At 49.6% G+C, this 23,279-nt stretch overlaps 1 protein-coding gene across 3 annotated transcripts in view; it reads right to left on the bottom strand.

Annotated features, from left to right (window-relative positions):
- The window catches only part of CYFIP1 (cytoplasmic FMR1 interacting protein 1), a 108,951-nt gene extending 85,949 nt beyond the window's left edge, over positions 1-23,002 (bottom strand). For all 3 annotated transcript variants that reach the window (XM_009209798.3, XM_017960452.3, XM_003900682.4), the window contains exon 1: positions 22,874-23,002. The gene's annotated coding sequence lies outside the window, so the exon portion shown is untranslated. The remainder of the gene's footprint in view (positions 1-22,873) is intronic.
- Positions 23,003-23,279: the final 277 nt, after the last annotated feature.

The raw sequence follows: 23,279 nt of genomic DNA, 5'->3' as shown, positions 1-23,279 counted from the left end.
TGTGATCTGGGGCTGGGCACAGTGGCTCACCCCTGTAATCCTAGCACTATAGGAGGCCAAAGCAGGCGGATCACTTAAGGTCAGGAGTTTGAGACCAGCCTGGGCAACATGGCGAAACCGTCTCTACTAAAAATACAAAAATCAGCTGGGCATGGTGGTGGGTGCCTGTAGTCCCAGCTACTTGGGAAACTGAGGCAGGAGAATCACTTGAACCCAGGAGTCGGAGGTTGTAGTGAGCTGAGATCGCATCACTGCACTCCAGCCTGGGTGACAGACTGAGACTCTGTCTCAAAAATAAATACATAAATAAAATAAATGTGATCTGGTCCTTTTCCCTCTGTCTGGGCAGCATGAGGGCAGGTGGCTGGGAAGAAAGAGCTGTCTCTCGTGCTCAGCAGGCAGCTCAGTCAGCAGGTCATAACCCTGAGTCCTGGTATAACTCAACAGTCTTGAAAATGACAGACACTAGGCTGCAAAAAATAAAATAAATAAATGGAAATTAAAGCAGCCAAGACTAACTTTAACCTGGAAGCAGAGGTGGTGCCAACAGATTAAAAGGGAAAAGGAAAAAACAAAGTTTGTGTGTACGAGTGTCTCTGTGTGTGAGAGTGTGTGCCTTCAATAAGCCAGCATCCCTGGGAGCACACAGGCCCCATGGAAAACCGGCCTCAGACACCAGACAAAACAAAGAAGTCAAACGAGACAGGGGCTTCGGAGACAGGCCTCTCAGGGGAGGCTCAGGGGCAGGTGGCCGGGAAGGGTGGGGGCTGGTAAAGGGGGAACGGGTGGGCCATACCATCCAGATGGCCCCACGGCCCCACGGCGGCCCCAAGACAGCAGTGTGCACGCGGCCACTCTGGCCAGGCCCAGGCCCCCGAGGTGCCGGCAAGCGCGCAGCAGAATGGTGGCTGCACACACAGGGACAACGTGCACTGCCCGCTCCACCCAGCCCCTAGCCACAGAGGGACCTTGTATTTTACCAGATTAGAGGATAAACTTTTGAGACATGTTTACTTCTCTTTCCACCCCAGGTCAAGAGGGAGCTTTTCACAGGGACCGAACAGTCGTCTCTGTAGGTGTAAAAATAGAAACTGCCAAGACAGCTCAACACCAAGGTTGCAAAACGTGGAGAAGCCACAATCCAGAAAATGCAGAAGCAAAGGCATGGGTGCCATGCAGGCGGCAGTGCTGTGGCAGGCGGCACGCTGATGCTAACTCCCGCCACTGTGCCCCGCGCCAACAGAGGTGGAGAGATGCTTTGCTAGAAAGAGGGTCTTCCCAGCATTTCCAAACCAGTCATTTAAAAATTTTACAACTTGCGGTCGGGCCTGGTGGCTCACGCCTGTAATCCCAGCATTTCGGGAGGCCGAGGCGGGCGGATCACGAGGTCAGGAGATTGAGACCATCCTGGCTAACATGGTGAAACCCCGTCTCTACTAAAAAATACAAAAAATTAGCCAGGCGCGGTGGCGGGCGCCTGTAGTCCCAGCTACTCGGGAGGCTGAGGCAGGAGAATGGCGTGAACCCGGGAGGCGGAGCTTGCAGTGAGCTGAGATCGCGCCACTGCACCCCAGCCTGGGCGACACAGCGAGACTCCATCTCAAAAAAAAAAAAAAAATTTTACAATTTGTAAGCATTCCACTTGTCCAACTAAACAGCATAATCAAACAAAGACAAACTATGAAATGTTTCTGCAAACGTGCACAAGGCATGAGCTGATTTTCTTCCTCTTCTATATGCAGAAGGATGGCACTTTCCAGAAAACTAGAAACTTCCAATATTTTTGTGCAATCTGTTCATGTAAAATAGGCATAAAATAAATCATCGTAAGAAGAAAAGCATACTTCGCTGTCCCTTTCTCTCCCAGGTGTAGAAAGAATGTGGAATGTGCCCTTCTGTATTTCCAAGCAAGGGACGGTGCCAGCATGGCTGCAGCTGGTTTCCCCGGGCTCAACGGCCTGACTGCAGGGCTGCAGCATACAGACAGGCTGTCACGACCAGCAAGGCTAAAAGTGCACAGTTAAAAACCAATATAACATCTTCTAGCCTAGCTTTATTACTGAAGTAATTTGATTTTTTTCTCTTTTTTTAGATGGAGTCTCGTTCTTGTCTCCCAGGCTGGAGTGCAGTGGCGCAATCTCGGCTCACTGCAACCTCTGCCTCCCAGGTTCAAGCAATTTTCCTGCCTCAGCCTCTCGAGTAGCTGGTATTACAGGCACACGCCACCACACCCAGCTAATTTTTGTATTTTGGTAGAGACGGGGTTTCACCATGTTGGTCAGGCTGATCTTGAACTCCTGATCTCAGGTGATCTGCCTGCCTTGGCCTCTACAGGTGCTGGGATTACAAGTGTGAGGTAATCTTTTTTTAATGCACAAAAACTTCAAATTCCATTCTCAAAACCAGCTCAAAAGAACGGCCTCATCAACAGAGAAACAGAAATCAAGTTTGAAAATCACAATGAGGTGCTGATGTCTAAGAGAGAGTGTGCCAAGGAACCCTGAGAGAGAGTGCATGTCCCCACGCCACACGGCCTCCGCCCCCCACCCTCGGGCTGCAGCCCCTTCGGCCAGGGTCAGGCTGCCTCTGAGAGAGGTCTCCCAACACCAAGTGGTCTCGCAACCTCCTAACATGGCCCCCCAGACTTCCCGCTACCTTCCCGTGCGGCCTGACCGCCTCTGATCCCCCAGGCGCCGCCAAACCTGCACTCACCTCTGCTTCTCTTCCTGTCACTCTCCTGCTCACTTTCACTGGCCTCTCTCTGCCTACAGCTGTGGTTTTCAAACCATGCGCCATGAAACCCCAGACTGCCCCAACATAGCAAAGGAGAGCAGTTGTCTTTATCTGTCAAATTTGTATGAAAAGACTACTCTGATGCTAACATAATTAATAAAAGGCAGAGAAGGGGTCCAGCATTCCACAGAATAAAGTCTCAATCGCTCACAGAACACCCAAGGGCCTCCCTCGTCTCCCACACCCCTGGGCCATGGAGGACCCGCTGTGCCGTCCACCATTCCCACTGCCCCAGGTGGAGCCCTCAGGACAATGAGAACACGCACCTCAGCCTGGGGCTGGGCTGCCAGGCACACAGATGAGCTCGGGGAAGCCCCACTGGCCCACCTGGCAGATACCTGGGTTGCGCAGGCATCGGGCTGGTGGAGGGGCTGTTTCTTTCCCACCTGTGTGCACCTGCGCCGCACACAGACAGCACGACCGATGACAGAGTGTTCCTCGACAACGGCCATTCCTTCATCGTTCACCCGAATCCAGGGCACGTGTAAAAGGCACAAAGGGAAGAGGACGGCGTTTCCCACTCCACCTACTCTTTCTGTTAGAGCAGACCTACCACAGCAGTCTCCGGGAGGACAGTCACACCACAGACGGGGCACTCCCAAGCTCAGGAGAAGAGTGGGGTCCCCACTCACAGATGCCGACACTGAGCCCGGAAGGGCAGGGAGGCTGCCACAGCCCCATGGCCTGCCTCACGTGCCTCAGTGGCGTGGCCTGTGTGGCCAGGAAGTCCCGCCTGCTCAGGAGGCCATGTGCTCGGCTGGACACCAGGCATGACCTCAGGTGCCTGGCAAAGCAATTCCACTGCTGGCCATTCTGGCTGGGGTTTCTCAGCCTGCTCTGATTCCTGCGGCTTGAAGGGAAGGGAACTGGCTGCCGCCCACCTTGTCCCCCACCTTATCACTGTGCCCGACAGACCGTGTATCTGCTGGGTCCCATGGCGCACGGCTGAGGAACAGGCCCTATGGGCGACTGAGCCCCGTGCTTCCCCTCCCCACCCGCCCTGCAGGTTCTCCTCTCAGGGCCCAGGAGGGTGCAGGTTGATGACCAAAGGCTACATGGTGGCCACCAGATTGTCTTCACCCAGCATCCGCACCTACTGATGTGCCTGTTCTTCTCTCCTTGTCTCTCCCTCCCCCAGTAAGGACCTGGACCCCTGAATCCCCACCTGGCTGGCCTGGGCGTGGCCTGGCCCCACCAGGGTCTGGCACAGTCCAGTAGCAGCCCAGCACTTCTCCTGCACCAAGTACACCCACGAGGGGCTGCAGGCTCCCTCACTGCACCTGGCCTGTGGGCCGAGTGTCTCCCAGGATCCCCCACTGCACCCGGCCTGTGGGCCGAGTGTCTCCCAGGATCCCCCACTGCACCCGGCCTGTGGGCCGAGTGTCTCCCAGGATCCCCTACTGCCTCCAGCCTGAGGTCAAGCCCATGACCTTAGCTACCACCTACACTACACCTCACTCCCCAATCTCTATCAAGGGTCCCACTGTCAAGACACTTGGGCTGGAAACACCAGCGTCAACCTTGCCAGCTTCCTCCACATGCACCAAGAGACCGCACAGTTCCCATGCAGTGGGGTGGTCTGTGCCTGCGGGTGCCCCATTTCAGCGGGCTCATGCTGTGGGATGTCCCAGGCACCTCGCCGGAAACGTCCCTGCAGAGGTGGGAGCTCTGTAAGCGGGCAGTGCCACAGAACATCCCCAGTGACTGTGAACCAAGCAGGGATCTAAGCGGGAGCTTCTCAGGTAAACCAGAATCCTGATCTTAAAGCCAGCTCCCTCCCAGTCTTCATGAAAACTGTGGGAAAGGTGTCCAGGCCATTTAGTTGTCCATCAAAGGAACAAAAGCAGAGAGCAGCCCTTTCACTGAGGTCATATAAATCTTTTCCATCATTCCAGCAACACCTGCACATTCAGGACACGCGAAGGAACCACCACTGGCCCGTGCATGAACCACGCAGCGTGCTTCGGGGCTGCCTGCCCTCCTCCTGCTTAGGCCTGAGGCAAGCCTGACAGTACCACATCTGGGCAGAAAAGCCTGGAGTGTGTTTTCGGATGACTTTCCTAGCAGCACATCCCAGGAGGTTTCTTAGGCCACACAGTGTCTTTAAAGCTGCAGGTGGCTTTGGGCCAGGTGCCCTCCGATGGGGGCCATGAACAAAGTGGAGCCGGACACCAGCACGGCGCTTCCCAGCAGAATCCAGGGGTCACTTCTGCTTTCATAATTTAATCTGAATGTCCTTTTAATTTGTGTTTCTTTTATTTATTTATTTATTTATTATTTTATTTATTTTTAAGATGGAGTCTCACTGTCACCCAGGTTGGAGTGCAAGTAGCACAGTCTCAGCTCACTGCAACCTCCGCCTCCTGTGTTCAAGCGATTCTCTTGCCTCAGCCTCCCGAGTAGCCGGGATGACAGGCATGCGCCACCATGCCGGTCTAATTTTTGTATTTTTAGTATTTAGTAGTAATTTATTTAGTAGTAATTTTGTATTTTTAGTAGAGACGGGGTTTCACCATGTTGGCCAGGCTGGTCTCGAACTCCTGACCTCAAGTGATCCACCGGCTTTGGCCTCCCAAAGTGCTGGGATTGCAGGCACGAGCCACTGTGCCTGGCCTTAATTTTCATTTCTTTTATTATCACTGAGATGAAGCATATTTCTATGCATTAACCAGTCTGTTTTTCTTCTTATTTGAGACAGGGTCTCACTGTTAACCAGGCTGAAGTGCAGTGGTGATCACCGCTTACTGCAGCCTCAACTTCTCAGGCTCAAGTGATCCTCCCACCTCAGCCCCCCAGGTAGCTGGGACTACAGGTGTGCACCACCACGTCTGGCTAATTTTTTTGAATTTTAGTAGAGACAGGGTCTTGCCATGTTGCCCAGGCTGGTCTTGAACTCCAGAGCTCAAGTGATCCTCCAGCCTTGGCCTCCCAAACATGCTGAAATGACAGGCACGAGCCACTTCCCCCTGCCTATTTTTCTTCATGTGTAACTTGCCAGCTTGGGTTGTTTGCCTCTTTGTTTTTTTTTAAATCCTTGGAATCTTAGCAACTGACAGATGGACTTACTATACTAACAACATTAAAGACATTAAAGCTTTGTGAGAGTTGGTACAAAACTTTTTCCAGGTCAAGCTACTTTCTTTTTCATTTCATTTACTATTTTCTTTGAAACTAAGTTTTAACTTTTTATCACATCAGCCTTTCCCTTTGGAATTTCCTGTTTCACTTCTAAATTTACCAAGGAGGAAGAACTCTGCCAGCCCAGGCCCAGGGAAGGAAGCAGTTTATAATCATAGCCCCAGTTTCTGCAAATTGCTGTCGCCACAATAGAAACCAAACAACTGCTCAGGTGAGAAACAGTGTCAAGGCAGCGCGCTATAGCTAATCTCAGAGAGTTAATTTAAAAGTAATCTTGAGATCAATAAAAATTTCAACAAACTGATTGGTAGTAGGATTTTTAAAACTGGGCCTGATACATAACAATCCTTGGACTCTGACCTGCTCTCACCATAATTAGTAATGTTTAATGACGTCGAAGACGTGCAAACCCACTACCCACACCGCAAGGCAGAGTCCTGCTTGTGATCCACAGTGAGCCCCTGTCCGCACCCCCAGGCATCGATCCCCTGCTTTCTTCTGCATAAACTGTATCTCATCTCTATTCTTTTTTTTTTTTTTTTGAGACGGAGTTTTGCTCTTGTTGCCCAGGCCGGAGTGCAATGGTGCGATCTCAACTCACCGTAACCTCCGCCTCCCGGGTTCAAGCGATTCTCGTGCCTCAGCCTCCCAAGTAGCTGGGATTACAGGCATGCGCCACCATGCCCGGCTTTTTTTTTTTCTTAGACGGAGTTTTGCTCTTGTTGCCCAGGCTGGAGTGCAATGGCACAATCTCGGCTCACCGCAATCTCCACCTCCCGGGTTCAAGTGATTTCTCCTGCCTCAGCCTCCCGAGTAGCTGGGACTGCAGGTGTGCACCACCACGCCTGGCTAATCTTGTATTTTTAGTGGAGATGGGTTTTTCCATGTTGGTCAGGTTGGTCTCGAACTCCCGACCTCAGGTGATCCACCCACCTTGGCCTCCCAAAGTGCTGGGATTACAGGCCTGAGCTACCGTGCCCGGCCAATTTTGTATTTTATTTTTTTAGTAGAGACAGGGTTTCTCCATGTTGGTCAAGTTGGTCTCGAACTCCCAACCTCAGGTGATCCTCCCAACCTCAGCTGATCCACCCGCCTCGGCCTCCCAAAGTGCTGAGATTACAGGCGTGAGCCACCACGCCCGGCCATAGCTCATTTATATTCTTACAAAGCATCTTTTAGTTGAGTTATTATAAAAGGGGTATCATCGATAGTCACCTGACCTATTCACGCCGTGCCCACTGCTATCACGAGACGCAGGCACACTGCCAGGCGGAGCTCCTGGAGCACCATTTTGACATGTGCGTGCTATTCCACGCAACCCACAAGCCAGGTTGCCTGTCCTGTCTCCTGCTGCTCAGAACCAGGCCATTGCGGACACGGCTGTCGCTACCTGTGAGCAACATTCTTACACATGAGCACCTGGGCAACGCATTCTCCAGCACAAGGCTCAGCAAGCATTTTCTAAGCGGGGCCATCAGTGGACAAGCGTCCTCTGGTACACAAGGGAACATCCTCATTCTTAGGAAATAGACACCGGTGTGTTTAGAGGTAAAGGGCCGCAAGTGGAGAGAGAAGTGTCTGAATTGTGTTCTTTGTCCTCTTTTTATTTTTGCAATGTTTTGTAGTTTGATATTATTTAAAATAAGTAAGAAAGGCCAGGCGCAGTGGCTCACGCCTGTAATCTCAGCACTTTGGGGGGCAGAGGCGGGCGATCACCTGAGGTTGGGCTTTCGAGACCAGCCTGACCAATATGGATAAACCCTGTTTCTACTAAAAATACAAAATTAGCCGGGCGTGGTGGCAGATGCCTGTAATCCCAGCTACTCGGGAGGCTGAGGCAGGAGAATTGCTTGAACCCGGGAGGTGGAGGTTGCAGTGAGCCGAGATCACGCCACCGCACTCCAGCCTGGGCGACAAGAGCAAAACTCTGTCTCAAAAAATAATAATAATAAAATAAGAATGAAATATCCCTGTGAAAACTTTTTGTGAACATAAGGCAAAGGAGTGTGAAACGTCTGGAACAGACTTGCTCCAACTCTTCAAGCAGAAGCGTGTTTTGGTCACCCCTCACTCCTGTGGCCCCAGGCAGGCTGGACGCTGGCACATATCGCAAGCTGAACCCATCTCACCAGACTGAGCACGGCTGCAACATGCTCGCGTCTGCCCAGAGGAAGGTTTTGCCCAGAGTCACACACTCCTGGGCAGAAAGCTTTTAACCCCCAGTTGTGAGAGGCGCCTGAGCACCACACCTTCATAAGGACGGCTTGTAGAAAGGACCTTCCAGGCCCAGTCAGCCAGGGAGTAAACATCAGTGTTATAATCAGAATGCTTCAGATCATTGCAACAGAGCTCGGTTTCGTTTTTTGTGGATGGGCCAAACTAATTTATTATGAGACAGAAACTATGGACTGGCATGTTTTTATATAAATCAAGGTATTATTAACAAATAAAAACTGTATATATTCACTGCATACAATGAGAGGTTTACATACACGCACACCTTGTGGAATGGTTAAGTCGAGCCATTCTGCATATCTATCATCTCACAGACTTTTTTTTTTTTGTTTTTCCTTTTTGGAGCAAGAACAGCTACTTTCCCAGCCAGGTGACGAGCTTAAAATACGTGAACCTTACCCCACCCCCATGCAGAGTGAGTCCACACCTCCTCATCTCTCCTCACACACACACACACACACACACACCCTGGCAGCCCCGCCCAACCCCACCCCCATGCAGAGTGAGTCCACGCCTCCTCATCACACACACGCGCACACACACACACCCACACACACACCCGGCAGCCCCGCCCAACTCCACCCCCATGCAGAGAGAGTCCACGCCTCCTTATCACACACGCGCGCACACACACACACACACACACACACCCTGGCAGCCCTGCCTAACTCCCCACTCTTCGTGCAGAGTGGAGTCCACGCCTCCTCATCTCACACACACACACACACACACACACACACACACACCCTGGCAGCCCTGCCTAACCCCACCTCTATGCAGAGAGTGCGAGTCCACGCCCCCATCACACACACGCGCACACACACACCCGGCAGCCCCGCCAGCAGACTCTGCAGCCTGGAAGGCAGGAGGCAGCCTCCAGCCCCAGCAAGAAGGCAGGTCTCAGCCTTTGGCTGACCTCTGCCACGGTGCCCCAGGCCAGGAGGGCAGTTTCCCCTGCCTGGCAGCTCCCCGGGGAGTCGGGAACCAAGTGCAGCCAGCAAAGATGCCAAGGGCACCTCAGACACAGGGCTCCACATTCCCTCCGGGAAAAAGGGACCCCACCCTGTCCTCAACCACCTTTAACACCAGCACATCTCAGCCGCTTGCACTTCGTGAAGCCTTGGGGTGTCTGAGCTCATTTAACCCCTTCTTTAGAGACGGCAAAATTGAGGGCCAGAGAAAGTGATTTGTCCAAATTCACAGAGCCGAGAAATGGGAGGAGATGGACTCCAACCCCAGCCCCGTCTGCCTGCCCAGATGGGTTACTGGCAGCAACCCCCGTTCTACTCTCTGCTTCTATAAGCTCAAAGTTTCTAGATTCCACATAGAAATCAGGTCATGCAGTATCTGTCTTTCTGGGCCTGACTTTTTTTACTAAGCGTAATGTCTTCCAGGTTTATCCTTGTCACAAATGACAGGATTTCCTTCTTTTTAAAGGCTGAATAGTATTCCACTGTGTGTGTGTGTGTACACATATATTAATAAACATACCAAGATATAGACAACACAAAAAGTGCTAGATTTTACTTAAAAATACTCTAAACTTAAAATTACTTAAAAATACCCTAAATTGGCCGGGCGTGGTGGCTCACGCCTGTAATCCCAGTACTTTGGGAGGCCGAGGTGGGCGGATCATGAGGTCAGGAGACTGACCATCTTGGCTAAGATGGTGAAACCCCATCTCTACTAAAAATACAAAAAATTAGCTGGGCGTGGTGGCAGGCGCCTGTAGTCCCAGCTGCTTGGGAGGCTGAGGCAGGAGAATGGTATGAACCTGGGAGGCGGAGCTTGCAGTGAGCCGAGATCGCGCCACTGCACTCCAGCCTGGGCGACAGAGCAAGACTCTGTCTCAAAAAAAAAAAATACCCTAAATTACTGGCCAGGCGTGGTGGCTCATGCCTGTAATCCCAACACTCTGGGCATCCAAGGCAGGAGGTCAGGAGTTCAAGACAAGCCTGGCCAACATGGCAAAGCCTCGTCTCTACTAAAAATACAAAAATTAGCCAGGTGTGATGGTGGGCGCCTGTAATCTCAGCTACTTGGGAGGCTGAGGCAGGAGATTCACTTGAACCTGGAAGGCAGAGGTTGTGGTGAGCTGAGATGGTGTCACTGTACCATTTTTATGTTTACGTAAACCTGGATATACAAATACTCTTGCCCACAGTGTTCGCTGCAGTAACACACTGCACAGGCGTGTGGCCTGGGAGCGACAGGTTCTGCCGTGCAGCCTGGATGAGGAGCAGTCGGTACCATCTGGGGGTGTAAGTGCACTTTGTGATGCCCACACAATGACAAAAGTGCCTAACCATGCATTTCTCAGAACGTATCCCTGTTGGCAAGTGATGCATGACTGTGATTCCTCGGAATGAGAGAAGCAAATACTAGAGCTCCTGTATTTTTATCTAACAGCGATGAGGAATTAGGCTTCCCTAGTAGCTGACACACCAGGCCCCAGCCCCTTCCCTCTGCCCCGGCGTCCCCAGAGAGCAGCAGGCGCCCGTGGCTCGGGGTGCCCCATCAACCAGGACTTGGCCCAGGGGATCAAAGGGTGATAATGACAAGCCCATGTTTTAATGAAACAAACTCTTATGGGCTGAACTGTGTGCCCTCAAAATTTGTGTGTTGAAGCCTTAACCCCATCCCCAGGACCTCAGAATGCCTCCGTTCTTCACAGAGATAATTAAGTTAATATGAAGCCATCAGGGTGGGCCCTCATCCACTGGGACCCAGTCCTTATAAGACAAGATTAGGCGGGCGCGGTGGCTCATGCCTATAATCTCAACACTTTGGGAGGCCGAGGCGGGAGGATCACCTGAGGTCAGGCATTCGAGACCAGCCTGACCAACATAGAGAAACCTCATCTCTACTAAAATAAAACAGAAAATTAGCCAGGCCAGTGGCGCATGCCTGTAGTCCCAGCTACTCGGAAGGCTGAGGCAGGAGAATCACTTGAACCTAGGAGGTAGAGGTTGCGGTAAGCCCAGATCATGCCATTGCATTCCAGCCTGGGCAACAAGAGCGAAACTCCATCTCCAAAAAAAAAAAAAAAAAAAGACAAGGAGATTAGGACACAGACCTACACAAAGTGGGGATTACAGGTGTGAACCACTGCTCTTTTTCAAAATGGCTTAGCTATTTGTGAACTTTTATTCTTCTATAGACATTTTAGAAGCAGGATGGTAAACTTAAAAAAAAAAAAAGGCCAGGCGCAGTGGCTTATGCCTGTAATCCCAACACTTTGGGAGGCCAAGCCGGGTGGATCACTTGAGGTCAGGAGTTCAAGACCAGCCTGACCAACATGGTGAAACTCCACGTCTACTAAAAATACAAAATTAGCCGGGCGTGGTGGCACACACCTGTAATCCCAGCTACTTGGGAGGCTGAGGCAGGAGAATCGCTTGAACCCAGGAGGCAGAGGTTGCAGTGAGCCAAGATTGTGCCATTGCACTCCAGCCTGGGCAACAAGAGCGAAACTCTGTCTGGAAAAAAAAAAAAAAAAGACAATTTCCTTCTATCTCTTTTTTTTCTAGAAGTCTTTAATCATAAACAAATGTTGAATTTTTATTAAATGCTATTATTTATCTGTGAGATAATCTCATAACTTTTCTCTTTTATCCTAATAATACATTGACAGACTTTCCGATATTGATTTATCCTTGAATTCTTCACCTAAACTTGCTTGCAGCTGGCCCCAGTGAGCCAAGAGTCCAGGTGGTGTTCAGGCTCACTGGTTTTGTGGAGACTGGTCCTTCTAGGAATAGCTTGAGAAGTCAAGCTTTGGACAGGGATTCAAATGGAATACAGAACTTCGCCACTTCAGCTGTGGGGCTATGTGGTTCTTTGGAGCAAGCACACCTCCTTCTGTGATATCTTCAAGGACAAATCAACACTCATCCCCGCCGTCCTGGCCAGGACAACATGACTGCAAGGAGTGACCACACAGGCTCTGAGCATCAAATTTTGGCTATGGAGTCAGGTTTCAAGATGAAAGTCACTGCTTTCAGAGCATTTTGGGTTTTTTCCCCCCTCCCCTGTGAGGCAAAAATCCCTGAATGTGCCAGGGAAAGCAAAGAACAGGGTATAACAAGGTCACAGCAGCTATCACTGTACATCTGTCTTATTCCCATCTACAAAACCTGGAAGCCACAGCTCAACAGGCATCCTCTCTGCCCCCATGGAGGGCCGAGCCACAGCCCGCGGCATGGGCTGTGCCTGAAGGAAATGCAGTCATAATACAGTTGGAGGGGAGCGACCAGGAAAACAAATGCCCAGTGAGCTTGTGCCCAACAGCACAGATGCACATCAGGCCTAAACCAACACAATGGTGAAAAACACATCCCTAACTTCTTGAGACCATGTTCTAAGAGGCTTTTAACACAAAAAAACTTCACACAAATGCAAATCTTGTCCCTGGAATGCTGTGAAATCCTTCTATTAGATAACCTTCCTATTAGAAATCAGGCCTGAGCTGCTGTGGCCATCAGCTCTCCGGACAGAAGACTTAAAGAGAACAAATAACAAAATGACAGATGTAAATCCCACCACATACATATTTGCATTAAATGTAAATGAACAAGACACTCAAATCAAAAGGCACAGATTTACAGAGTAAACAGAAAACATGAACCAACCAAATGCTATCCGTTAGAAACACATTTTAAATGTGAAAACGTCTTCCCAGGATTGGGAGACATAACATTGTTAAGATGACAATACAATCCAAAGCCTTCTAAAGACTCAATGCAATCCCTTTGAAAATTCCAACAGCAGATTTTTTTTTTTTTTTTTTTTGCAAAAAATAACCCATTTAAAAATTCATAGGAATTTCCAAAAACCCAAAATAGCCAAAACAATCTTGAAAAAGATGAATCAAATTTGGAGACTTCACTCCTTTTTATTTCAAAACTTACTATAAAGCTACAGTAATTGAAACAATGTGGCACTGGCATAAAGAAAGGCATACTGGCCAATTAAACAGAATGAAGAACCCAGAAATAAACCTTCACATACGTGGTCAAATGATTTTTAACAATTATGTTAAGATCATTCAATGGAAAAACAATAGTCTTCTCAACAAATTGTGTTAGGAAAACTGAATATCCACACATACAAGAATTATGTTGGACCATTACCTTAGATAATACATAGAAAAGTTAACTCAAAACAGATCAACAGCTTAAACATCGGATCTAAAACTATAAAACTCTTAGAAGAAAACAGGAGAAATGCTTCATGACATCAGATTTGGCAATGATTTCTTGGATATGACACCAAAAACAGCGGCAACAACAGAAATAATAGACCAGGTGCTGCCGCTCACATCTGTAATCCCAACACTTTGTGAGGATGAGGTGGGAGGATCACTTGAGCTTAGGAGTTCAAGACCAGCCTGGGCAACACAGCTAGTCCTGTCTCTACTAAAAAATAAGGCTGGGCATGATGGCTCACGCCTGTAATCCCAGCACTTTCGAGGCCAAGGTGGGCAGATCGCGTGAGGTCAGGAGTTCGAGACCAGCCTGACCAACATGCAGAAACCCTGTCTCTACTAAAAATACAAAATTAGCCAGGCGTGGTGCTGCGTGCCTGTAATCCCAGCTACTCGGGAGGCTGAGGCAGGAGAATTGCTTGAACCCGGGAGGCAAAGGTTGTGGTGAGCCAAGATGGCACCATTGCACTCTAGCCTGAGCAACAAGAGCAACACTCTCTCAAAAATACGAAAAAAGAAAAAGAAAATAAATAAAATAAAAAGCAGCTGCATGTGGTGGCTCACACCTGTAGTCCCAGACACTTGGGAGGGCTGAAGTGGGAGGACTGCTTGCGCCCAGGATATCAAAGCTGCAGTGACCCAAGATTACACCACTGAATTACAGCCTGGGTAACAGAGTGAGAACTCATCTCAAAAAATAAATAACCAATAGATACTACCCAAAGCAATCTACAGATTCAAAGCAATCTACAGATTCAATGAAATCTCTATCAAAACACCTACCATACTCTTCATACAAACAGAAAAAGAAATCCTAAAATTTGTATGCAACCACAAAAGACTTGGAATAGCAAAAGCTATCCTGAGCAAAAGAACAAGGCTGGAGGTATCACACTACCTGACTTCAAAATATACTACAGAGCCTGGGCACGGTGGCTCATGCCTGTAATCCCAGCACTTTGGGAGGCCAAGGCGGGTGGATCACCTGAGGTCAGGAGTTCGAGACCAGCCTGGCCAACATGGTGAAACACCGTCTCTGCTAAAAATACAAAAATCAGCTGGGTGTGATGGTGCACACCTGCAATCCCCAGCTACCCAGGAGGCTGAGGCAGGAGAATCGCTTGAACCTGGGAGGCAGAGGTTGCAGTGAGCCAAGATTGCGCCATTGCACTTCAGCCTGGGTGACAGAGTGAGACGACGTCTCAAAAAAAAAACCAAAAACTACAGAGCGGTACTAACCCAAACAGCACACTACTGGCATAAACATAAGACACATAAACCACGGGAACAGAATAGAGCCTGGAAATAAATGCATGCATTTACAGCCAACTGATTTTTAACAAAGGTGCCAAGAACACACAATGAGAAAAGGATAGGCTCCTCAATAAACGGTGCTGAGAAAACTAGATACACACTTACGGAAGAATAACACCAGACCTGGCTTCTCAATATAGACAAAAATCAACCCGAAATGAATTAAAGACTCAAATGTGGCCAGGTGCGGTGGCTCAGCCTATAATCCCTGAGAAGCCCAGGCAGGGGGATCACCTGAGCTCTGGAGTTTGAGACCAGTCTGGGCAACATGGCGAAACCTCATTTGTACAAAAAAAAAAAAAATACACAACTTAGGTGGTGGCTCACACCTGTAATCCCAACACTTTGGGAGGCTGAGGCAGGAGGATCACTTGAGGTAAGGAGTTTTAGACTAGCCTGGCCAACATGGTGAAACCCTGCCTCTACTAAAAATACAAAAATTAGCCGGGTGTGCTGGTGCACGCCTGTAATCCCAGCTACTCGGGAGGCTGAGGCAGGAGAATTGTTTGAACCTGGGCTGGTTGTGGTGAGCCGAGATCGCGCCACTGCACTCCAATCTGGGTGACAGAGTGAGACTCCATCTCAAAAAAACAAAAACAAAAACAAAAACTAAATTTAGCCAGGCATGATGGTGCACCCCTGTAGTGCCAGGTACTGGAGAGGCTGGGTGGGAGAATCGCTTAAGCCCAAAATGTCAAGGCTGCAGTAAGCCGTGATTGCCCCACTGCATTCCAGCTGGGTGACAGAACAAGACCTTGTCAAAAAAAAAAAAAAAAAAAAAGGAAGAAGAAGAAACTCCCTAACCATTAGCAGTCATTCTCAGTTTTTCTACCTGTTCTTTTCCTATCCTCTCCCTCCTGCTTTCTGGCCCCAGGCAATCACCTGTCTACTTTCTGTCTCTGCGTATTTGCCTATTCTGGACTTTCCCCCTTTTATCTAACTGTAAGTGAGTATCCTTTGACCAACATCTTCCTCTCTCCCCTTCCGCCAGACACCCCAGCCTCTGGTAACCACCATTCTGCTCTGTCCTGTGACATCAGCGTTTTCAGATTCCACATATGAGTGAGATCATGCAGTACTTATCTTTCTGTGCCTAGCTTATTTTGAGGAAATAAAGCCTCAAAAGCAAAGGCCACAAAAGAAAAAATAGACAAATGGGATCACAGCAAACGAAAAAGGTTCTGCACAGCAAAGAAATCAATCAACAGAGTAAAGTGACAATCTACAGAATGCAAGAAAATATTTGCAAACAACTAATACGGGATTAACAACAAAAATATACAAAGAATTCAAACAACTCAATAGTAAAAGATCTGAATGGATATTTCTCAAAAGAAGGTGTACAAGTGGCCAACAGGTACATGAAAAAACGCTCAACATCGCTAATCATCAGGGAATCCAAATCAAAACCACAATGCGCTATCACCTCACACCTGTTAGACTGACTCTTGTCAAAAAGGCAAAAGATAATAAGTGCGGTCCAGGATGTGGAGAAAAGGAAACCCTTGTACACTGTTGGTGGGGATGTAAATCAGTATAACTATTATGGAACACAGTGCCAGGGGTTCCTCAAAATATTAAAAATAGAGCTACTATATGACCCGGCAACACCACTATTGGGTATATATCCAACAGAAATGAAATCCGTACGTCCGAGAGAGATCTGCACCCCATGTTTATTGCAGCACCTTTCACAACTGCCAAGACACAGAATCAACCTGTCCATCAACAGATGAGCAAGGCCGGGCACGGTGGCTCACATCTGTAATCCTACCACTTTCGGGAGGAAAGGAGGATTGCTTGAGCCCAGGAGTTCAAGACCAGCCTGGGCAACATAATGATACCCCATCTCCATTTTAAAAAATAATTAAAATTAAAAAAACAAAAACAGGCCGGACACGATGGCTCATACCTGTAATCCCAGTACTGGGAGGCTGAGGCAGGTGGATCACTTGAGGTCAGGCATTCAAGACTGGCCTGGCCAACATGGTGAAACCCCATCTCTACTGAAAATGCAAAAAAAGTAGTCGGGCTTGGTGGCACCTCCTGTAATCCCAGGTACTTGGGAAGCTGAGGCATGAGAATCACTTGAACCCGGGAGGCGGAGATTGCAGTGAACTGAGATCACACCACTGCACTCCAGCCTGGGTGACAGACTGAGATCCTCTCTCAAACAAACAAACAAAAACTGGATTATGGTGATGGCTGCACAGCTCCAGAAATCGTCTAAAAATTATTGTACAGTTGTCCCTGAAACAACACGTGTTTGGACCATGCGGGTCCACTTATTTGCAGACTTTTTCCAGTAAAAGTTACATGGAGTATGCCTGCCTCTCTGGCCCCTCTTCCACCTCCTCCACTTCTCCCTCTGCCACCCCCAAGACAGCAAAAGCAACCCATCCACTTCCTCCTCCTCCGCCTGGTCACTGAGGATGGAGACCTTTCTGATGATCCACTTCCACGTGACGAGTAGTCAGTTTATTTTCTCTTCCTCATGATTTTCTTAACATTTTCTTTTCTCTAGCTTACTTTATTATGAGAACACAGTATGTAATACACATAACTTACAAAATCTGTGTTAATCATATGTTATCAGTAAGGTTTCTGGTCAACAGCAGGCTATTCGTAGTTTTAACTTTTGGGAAGTCAAAAGTTATACTCCTTCAGCCTGGCCAACATAGTGAAATCCTGTCTCTACTAAAAATACAAAATTAGCCGGGCATGGTGGTGGGCGCCTGTAATCCCAGCTACTCAGGAGGCTGAGGCAGGAGAATCTCTTGAACCTGGTTAGGCGAAGGTTGCAGTGAGCCGAGATCACACCACTGCACTCCACAGTCTGGGCGACAGAGATACCTCTCAGGGAAAAAAAAAAAAAAAAAAGGCCAGGCGCGGTGGCTCAAGCCTGTAATCCAGCACTTTGGGAGGCCGAGGCGGGCGGATCACGAGGTCAGGAGATCGAGACCATCCTGGCTAACACGGTGAAACCCCGTCTCTACTAAAAAATACAAAAAACTAGCCGGGCGAGGTGGCGGGGCCTGTAGTCCCAGCTACTCGGGAGGCTGAGGCAGGAGAATGGCGTGAACCCGGGAGGCGGAGCTTGCAGTGAGCTGAGATCCGGCCACTGCACTCCAGCCTGGGCGACAGAGCGAGACTCCGTCACAACAAATCAAAAAAAAAAAAAAAAAAATGCCGGGCACGGTGGCTCATGCCTGTAATCCCAGCATTTTGGGAGGCCAAGGCGGGCGGATCACAAGGTCAGGAGATAGAGACCATCCTGGCTAAAACTGTGAAACCCCATCTCTACTAAAAAAAAAAAAAAATACAAAAACAAAAACAAAAAAATTATCCAGGCATGATGGTGGGCGCCTGTAGTCCCAGGCTTCTGGGAGACAGAGGCTGGCCGATCACCTGAGGTCAGGAGGTCAAGACCAGCCTGACCAACACGGTGAAAACCCCGTAGCTACTAAAAACACAAAATTAGCCGGGCCTGGTGGTGTACGCCTATAATCCCAGCTACTTGGGAGGTTGAAGCAGGAGAATGGCTTAAACCGGGGAGGCAGAGGTTGCAGTGAGCCAAGATCGTGCTATTACACTCTAGCTTGGGCAACAAGAGCAAAACTCCTTCTCAAAAAAAAAAAAAAAAAGTTACACTCGGATTTTCAACTGCACAGGGAGTTGGCATCCCTAACCCCCCTTGTTCACAGGTCAGCCAACCATATACTTAAAAGTAGGTAAATTTTACAAATTAGGTACATTATACCTCAATAAACAAAATTTTTGTTTAAAATTTTTGTTTTTAAAGCATGCTAATATTTTAAAATTGGAATTGGGTTAAATGTATAGGTTAATCTGAAGAGAACTGATGTCTTTACCATGTTGAGTGTTCCAACCACTGACCATGGTATGTCCCCCCACTTACTTAAATGATCTTTGATTTCTCTCATCTTCAGCATACGGATCCTATAAGTCTTATTCGATGTATACCTAAGTATTTGATTCTTTTGAAGCAAGCGAAACGGTGTGTTTTTAAATTTAACTTTCTTTTTTTTTTTTGAGACAGAGTCTCGCTCTGTTGCCCAGGCTGGAGTGCAGTGGCGCTATCTTGGCTCACCACAACCTCCGCCTCCCGGGTTCAGGCGATTCTCCTGCTTCCGCCTCCTGAGTAGCTGGGATTACAGGCGCCCGCCACCATACCCAGCTAATTTTTGTATTTTTAGCAGAGACAGGGTTTCACTATGTTGGCCAGGCTGGTCTCGAACTCCTGACCTCGTGATCCACCTACCTTGGCCTCCCAAAGTGTTGGGATTACAGGCGTGAGCCACTGCACCGGGCCAAATTTAACTTTCTAATTGTACATTGCTAGTACAGTAGTCCCCACTTATCTGTAGTTTCATTATCTGCAATTTCTGTTTCCCCAGTTACAGCTGCCTGTAGTCAACTGCCCTCCAAAAATAGGTGAGTGCATACAAAGAGATATTTTGAAAGAGAGAACACATTTATATAACTTTTTTCAGTATATAATTATTCTATATTATGAACAGTTATTGTTGTTAATCTCTTTCTGTGCCTAGTTTATAAATTAAGCTTTATCACAGGCATAGATGTATAGGGAAAAAAACACAGTACACAAAAGGTTCTGTCTTATCGGAGGTTTTGGGCATCTGCTGGAATGTATCCTCCATGGATAACAGGGACTGTTGTAAACAGAAATAAGGTCAGCTTGTATAGCGTTGACTTTGCATGTATCTCCCCACGGATAAGGGGCACTGCTGTATGTAGAAATAAAGTCGCCAGGGCAGGCCCGGTGGCTCACGCTTGTGATGCCAGCACTTTGGGAGGCTGAGGTGGGCGGATCACCTGAGGTTGGGAGTTCCTGACCAGCCTGACCAACATGGAGAAACCCCCTCTCTACTAAAAAAACAAAATTAGCCAGGCTTGGTGGCACATGCCTGTGATCCTGCTGCTTGGAAGTTGGAAGGCTGAGGCAGGAGCATCACTTGAACCCGGGAGGCAGAGGTTGCGGTGAGCCAAGATCGCACCATTGCACTCTAGCCCGGCAACAAGAGTTAAACTCTGTCTAAAAAAAAAAAAAAAGAAAGAAAAGAAAAATAAGGTCGCCTTCTGTGTGTTGACTTCGTGTCTTGTAACCTCATTAATTAGTTCTAGTAGCTTTTTCATAGATTCCTTGGATTTTCTACGTAGATAATCATGTTGTCGGCAAATAGGGACAATTTTCCCTTTCCAATCTGTATGCCTTTTACTTCTTTGTCTGATATTATTGCACTGGCTAAAATAAGGTTTTTAAATTATGTCATGTAATTAATCCATGCTTTATCTATGGCCTCTAAGGGCTGGCTAAACTTTAATAGGAAAAACAATGAGAATAGCTTGGACGTGCTAGTTAAAACTTCAACACTATAAAATATGTTTTGGCCGGGCGCGGTGGCTCACGCCTGTAATCCCAGCACGTTGGGAGGCCAAGGTGGGTGGATCACCTGAGATCAGGAGTTTGAGACCAGCCTGGCCAACACGGCAAAACCCTGTCTCTACTAAAAAGACAAAAATTAGCTGGGTGTGGTGGCAGGCGCCTATAATCCCAGCTACTTGGGAGGCTGGGACAGGAGAATTGCTTGAACCCAGGAGGGGGAGTTTGCAGTGAGCCAAGATCACACCACTGTACTCCAGCCTGGGTGACAACAGTAAAACCCTATCTCAAAAAAAAAGGGTGGGGGGGAAGAAAAGAAAAGAAAAGAATTTAGCTATTATTTAAACCCAAAGTCACCTTTAGCATTATAAACTTGAGTATGTGTACAAAGATACAGACACAAGCACTGACTGTAGTGGTGAAAAACAGTAAATAACTATAATGTCAATTAACAGGAGGCTGATAAAATTATGAAACATCCACACTACAGAATACTACAGTCATTTGGCCGGGCGCGGTGGCTCACACCTGTAATCCCAGCACTTTGGGAGGCTGAGGCGGGTGGATCACTTGAGGTCAGGAGTTTAAGACCAGCCTGGGTCCACACTACAGAATACTACAGTCATTTGGCCGGGCACAGTGGCCCACGCCTGTAATCCCAGCACTTTGGGAGGCTGAGGCGGGTGGATCACTTGAGGTCAGGAGTTTAAGACCAGCCTGGGCAACATGGCAAAACCCCGTCTCTACTAAAAAGACAAAAATTAGCCGGGTATGGTGGCACGTGCCTGTAATCCCATCTACTCAGGAGGCTGAGGTGGGAGAACTACCTGAACCCAGGAGGCAGAGGTTGTGGTGAGCCAAGTTTGTACCACTGCACTCCAGTCTGGGCCACAGAGCAAGACTCCATCTCAAAAAAAAAAAAAAAAAAAAAAAAAGAATACTATAGAGTTATTTAAAAGATTGAAGGAAATCTGTGTGTATATACTGTATATATCAACATGTGAAGATTGCTAAGATCTTTAAGTAACCTAACATCATTAAGTGAAAAATGTACGATAATATATGCAATATGATCTCGCTATGTTATCTAAAAAATTGCTTACGCAGAGAAAAGACTGTATACTACTTAGAAGTACCGAGGGAATTTCACTTCTAGCATACACGGTTCCCTACTGCTTAATGTTTTTAATGAACTATAGTTTTGTAATTTTTCTCAGTACTTTATCATTTTAGTCTCTCTCTCAGGCTGTATCCGAGAGCCACATTTTTCAGATGCTTGTATCTTTACTCTTCAGGGACAAACCAGAGCATAGCTGAATGTCCAACGCCTTATGCTAAGTGAAACAAGCCAGACTGCAAGCCCACACGTGACATCCTGGAAGGGCGAAAGCAGGAGGACTGAGGAACAGACAGGTGGCTGCCAGAGCGGGGAGGAGAGGCTGCCTTCCTGAGTATCCTGAGAGCGGTGGCAGTCACGACAGTCCACGCATCTGTTAAAGCTCACTGAACTGCACACCAAAAAGTGAATCTTACCACATGTAAATTTTAAAACAAATTTAAACACACACACAAACTTAGGGGGTACATTTTCTTGGAGCGCGGCACAGACACCTGTCTTAACGCAGGAAACGTCCTCCGCCACGACTCCAGGGCGCCTCGGTCGCAGTGAGGGCACCGGCGCTCTCTTCCTACTGGCCCTGCAAGTGCACACCTGCTACGGTCCGCGCCCACTCACAACGCGACGCGTTCTTCCAGGCTCCGCGCCTGCAGATCTAGACATCACTTGGAAAGCCGCTGGCCACCTGCGGGGACAGGGCAGCACGCGTGGGGCGCCCTGCACCGGGCATCACCGCGGCTCCGACCGCGCCTCATCCCGGAGTCCGCCGGGCGACTCCAAGAACCACCAGCGTTCCCTGCGCGGCCACGATGCCCTGCGCCGCCGGAAAACAAACGCTCACGAGCCTCAGTCCCCAGCGGCGACCACGCGGCGCTGGGCTCATCAGCAGCCGCTCCCTGATTGGACTTCACAGCGGAGCTGACACCGTCCAGACGCCCCTCTCAGCTTAAAATACGCTCCATCAACCCCGTTTCCCAATTATTCTTCCACCCTTCTGGTCACACCCACAATGTGCTGCAAATTAAGCTCACGCATTTCACCCTTAAAATACACAATTCAGACGCTTGTGCGAAACGGTGCGGCCCCCGTAACAATCGCGCCTCCTTAACAAAGCCCAAAACTCCTCTCTCCAAGAATGCGCGGAATGGCTCCGCCGGGCTCCCTCCGGTGCTCACAGGGGCACGAAACAAAAACGGGTTCAGAGCTTGCTGCGCGACCTTAGCGCAACATTAGCAATCTCCTTGCTCCTTACTTTCCAACAAAAACGTGAAACACGAAGGTATTCCTTCCCCTCTGGAGCTGTGCCACGTGCCGGGGCGCGGAATCCGGGATCGCGGGGCGCGAGGCGGGGAACGCGGGGGCGGGGAGCTCGGGGCCGAGGCCGAAAGGCCGGGGGCGCGGGGCCCGGGAGGCCGGTGCAGGGAGTGCGGGGACCTGGAGCCCGGGGCGCGCGGGAGCCCGGGGTCGCGACCTGGGGGACGCGGGGACCAGGGCGATCCCGGAGGCCGCGCCGCCGGGGAGGCCGCGCCGCCGGGGTGGGGGGCTCCGTCCCAGCCCCGCCGCCGCCCTGGCCGGCCCAGGTTCCAAGGGGGACTCGAACCCCACGGAGGCCGCCGGGCGGGCGCGGGGGAGCGGGGTTTCTCACCTGGGTCCGCGGCGGCTTGGGGGGTCCTGGGCGGGCCCTGGGAGTTTCCTTGGCCGAGTGAGTCACTCGGGCTGGCCGGGAATGCGCCAGGAAACACTCGGCCTCCTCCCCTTCCTCCCGGGGCGGGGGCTCTCCCGGCTCGGCCTCTTCCTCCCGGCGCTCCTCCCTCCCGGCCGCGGCCCCGGCCGCTCCCTCCTCCCGGCGGGGCGTCCCCGGCCGGCCGCTTCCCCCACGCCGGCCGCCGAAGGTGTCCTCCCAGGCGGAGCGCCCCTGGCCACCTGCCGGCCGGCGCCACCTCAGCCTGCGCGGGACGACGGGGTCGGGGCGGAGCGGGCGTGGGGTCCTCCCGCGGGTCCGTCCGGCTCGGAGCGCGGAGGAACGGGTCCGCACGCCGTCCCGGGGCTCC

The sequence above is a fragment of the Papio anubis genome, chromosome 7, assembly GCF_008728515.1.
Source record: "Papio anubis isolate 15944 chromosome 7, Panubis1.0, whole genome shotgun sequence".
NCBI classification, from domain to species: domain Eukaryota; kingdom Metazoa; phylum Chordata; class Mammalia; order Primates; family Cercopithecidae; genus Papio; species Papio anubis.
The sequence above is the reverse complement of the archived record's forward strand: the minus strand, read 5'-3'. Positions and strand labels throughout refer to the sequence as shown.